This window comes from Mastomys coucha, unplaced genomic scaffold (genome assembly GCF_008632895.1).
Source record: "Mastomys coucha isolate ucsf_1 unplaced genomic scaffold, UCSF_Mcou_1 pScaffold3, whole genome shotgun sequence".
Lineage (NCBI taxonomy): Eukaryota > Metazoa > Chordata > Mammalia > Rodentia > Muridae > Mastomys > Mastomys coucha.
The window spans coordinates 44,418,347-44,422,072 of record NW_022196909.1 but is presented as its reverse complement, the minus strand read 5'-3'; the positions used below and the strand labels follow the sequence as shown (position 1 = coordinate 44,422,072).

General features: G+C 49.8%; 1 long non-coding RNA gene across 1 annotated transcript; it reads right to left on the bottom strand.

The window, feature by feature from the left end:
• Positions 1–247: 247 nt before the first annotated feature.
• LOC116075219 lies at positions 248–2,196 on the bottom strand. The gene is made up of 2 exons (XR_004112469.1): positions 2,087–2,196; positions 248–606 (listed from the first exon to the last, which is right to left on the bottom strand). It is a non-coding gene; the product is annotated as an uncharacterized LOC116075219 (long non-coding RNA).
• Positions 2,197–3,726: the final 1,530 nt, after the last annotated feature.

The following is a 3,726-nucleotide window of genomic DNA, read 5'->3' as shown; positions in this document are numbered from 1 at the left end:
ATCAGAGGACAACTTACAGGAGGCAGTTCTCTCCTCCCACCGTGTGGGTCCTAGGGATCATCTCAGGTTGATGTTTTGCATCAAGCGCCTTACTTAACTCACAGAACCCTCTTACCAGCCCACCAGGCACTTCTTAGTAGCAGAGTCCAGTTACCAGCTGCTGCCAGCATCAACCTTGTATGTATCCAAGGACATCTAGATTCGGGATGGAGTGGGGGTTAACTCAGAACAAACGAGCCATTAAGAGTGTGTTGTGCTAGGTTGGGTTGTTAATAATACTAATATGCAAAATACTTCTACGATAATTAAAAAAATGAGTGCCCGGTCGGTCTTCCCTTCTGCCCCACATCAAGGAATCAAATGCTTCAGCTCAGGCAATACAGCGTGCTATAAGGGGACCTGAAATTTGAGGCTGGTATTCCCAGTGAGGGAAGCAGAGGAGGCATTTCAGGACACAGAGGACATCAGTGGTGACAGACACAGAGGCTCCTCTGTCACTCTCTGGAGCTTGAAGGGTTCTCTTCCTCCATTCCAGGGAAACCAGGATTTGTGGCTTCATTGCAGGTTCCAGGATGAGCCAACATTAGGGACAAGATGACCTATGACCTGTAGGAAAAGACATGCTGGCTGGGTTGAGCTGTTTGGGCCTCATCAACGGGGCCTGAGATCTCTTGTCTTTATCAACGGAAAGACAAAACCCAGTGCGTGAGGAAGGACCTCCTTCCTCCTTCACCAGCTTTTTATCCCCAGTCACCACAGCTTCTTTGTCTTTGCCCTGCTGGTGTCAAGGCTTGGTGTCTAATATGCCCCGTGGGGCCACTGTAGTGTCCCCTACCCTGTCTTTGAGAACTGATCACCTAAGTGTCTCCAGCTCTGCCTTCAGGGACATCCCCTTGGTGCCTTGGTGCAGCACTGACACCACAGTATGGGCCGACAGCTTCCCCTTGCTAGGGATTTGAGGTGAACGCCACAGTCGCTCATTTGTAGACACTTCACTGCCGGTTTAACTCTCTAGCCCAAGGTCCAAGGGTAGGTAGAACAAGGCTGGGTTCCAGCTGGGCCTACGGGTGTCGCAGAGGAGTGGACACAGGATCAAAGACACACACACCTCTGCCTAAGTGGGGTCAGCCTTTGTCTCTCAGGCCTGGTTTCTGACCCTCTCTCCCCAAGCCAGCGGTGCGACCCCAGGTGACGCCTTTCTTTCTCCTCCCACTCAGTAAGCAGCCATCCAAAACAGGGAAATGACACCACGAGCACACTTGTTGTGACTTCTGGTGTCTTCATCTCTTTCCAGCCCCAAGAATCTCACGTTTGGAATGCAATGCTAAGTCATCTATTCACGTATTACAAATGTTTAACCTACAGTTATAAATGTGAACTCAACAGGTTCAGATTTTAGAAGCAAAGACCAGAGGGCAAGCACTGCAAAGTCTGACACTCAAATGTCACCTCTGCTGAGGTTTCCCATCATGCCCTAGGGCCAACACTACACTAGAGTCCAGCCACCCTGCTAGAACTTTCCGTTGACTTTTTTTTTTAATCACTTAACAATTCCCCAGAATGACTTCCTCGTCAATAAATATTACTGTAGCCATGATTGAGTGGCCTCGAGCGAGGAATTGTCACATATAGATGCATAATTACCCAATCAGCCATCAGCTGTCTCTAACGTTTAGTCATCAGTAATGTGACATGAGATGGACATTCCATGTTGAATCTACCCTCAGAGCAGATTCCAGCAGGTGGGGAGCCCTGTGTGTAACAGCCCTGGTTCTACATGGCCCCTCTCCACCTGCTAGCAAGCAGTTTTTAAGATTTATTTATTGTTATATGTAAGTACACTGTAGCTATCTTCAGACACATCAGAAGAGAGCGTCAGGTCTCATTATGGACGGTTGTGAGCCACCATGTGCTTGCTGGGATTTGAACTCAGGACCTTCAGAAGAGCCATCAGTGCTCTTAACCACCGAGCCGTCTGTCCAGCCCAGTTTGGCGAACTCTTACTCCTCATATAAACCCTGCTGGCTCAGGCCGACCTCCAACCTCCCCCATCTCCATGCAAATGCCCACGGTGCCTTGTACTGACCAGGCTAAGAAGCAAAGGGAGGACCCAGAAGGATTGTGCCCAGCAGCCAGTGATTCCCTAGCCCCGGGGCAGCCTTGGAGGCTGTGGTCCAAGTAGGAATCCCTGGGGCTGTCTGGCTGAACTGGGACACGCTGGGTTGTCAAGCACTGAGGAGATGTTTCATTGCCTTGAGTTGAGAAAGGAAAGATTCTCAACTTTCTACCAAGTTGACTGGCTATTCCTTTAGGACACAGTGTTGGTCACCAGACCCCGCCCCCCCCAAGGGGGAAGGGGAATTCCCAGCAGCAATAAGGTTAAGATGAAGAACTTGGGTTCCAGAACCCCGCTGTTGCTAGGCAACCATTGTCAGAGCCCTTTTCTTTTCTTGTCTGGTGTGTGTGTGTGTGTGTGTGTGTGTGTGTGTGTGTGTGTGTGTGTGTCCAGAGAACAACCTCAGGTGTCATCCTTGCATACCATCTCCCTTTTTTTGTTTTTTTGTTTTGTTTTGTTTTTTTCGAGACAGGGTTTCTCTGTGTAGCTTTGGCTGTCCTGGAACTCACTCAGTAGACCAGGCTGGCCTCGAACTCAGAAATCCGCCTGCCTCTGCCTCCCAAGTGCTGGGATTAAAGGCGTGCGCCACCACCGCCCGGCTCCATCTCCCTTTTTTGAGACAGGGTCTCTCACTGCCTGGAGCTCTCTCCAATCCAGCTGGGGCCCTGGGGATCTAGCAGTCTGGGACTCCCAAGTGTTGGGATGACCAGTATGCACTTCCATGCAAGACTGGGTTTCTGGGACTTGAGTTCAGGTCATGGTACTTGTGTGGCTAGCATATTACCCGTCTCTCCTCTTTTTACGAGGTGGCCTCTTTTTTCTGTATTTCAGCAAATCTTTTCAGTTGAGAATTGTTTTAGATCGACATGAAATATGCCTAGATCCTGCAGATCGGTTCCCTCCACTGTGAGCCTCTAATCTCACTAGGACATGCTTTATAGACCAGAGAGACCTGGAGCATAGCTGATATCAAACCTCGTGCTGTATTTGGCCTTCCTGCTGTCTCTGGACACCTTATCCAGCCCCCACCCTGACCCCCCATCCTCCTGTTTGCTTGGCGCACAGCCTTTGGCATTCACATTGTCAGATGAGCATCTGTCCTGCTCTTGACAGGAAGATGGCACAGAGATCCCCCATTCCTTCCTTGGCCTGCAGCTTGACTCAGCTCAATCATTTCTCTCAGACCTGGACACATTGTATAGGCAGCACCTAGATATCAAGGAAATGAAGGACCAAGCCCATAGCTTGGAAATGACAATGTTACTCATCATGACCTTTAACCGGGTGTTTCTAAATAGCAAGACACAAGGCTCAGCTTCCTGAGCAGGGCCCATGTTACCTTGTATGCTAGATTTGCTTGGGTTGAGTGGCTGTCCTTGGGACTTGTTCCCAACAGAAGTGAGGCCTCAGTTCTCTTCATTAGCTACAGAAATTTCCAGAGACCCTGGGAGACCCAAGAGGACTAATCTCTGAGACTTCTGCATCTCTGGGCTGCCTTTGCACCCCTCCAGGGCCCTGGCTAACCTTCCTCCTGCCTCAGGGGATCCTGCCATAGTTACCTTTCTGTTGCTTTCATCAGACACCATGACCAAGGAAATGTATTTAAAAAA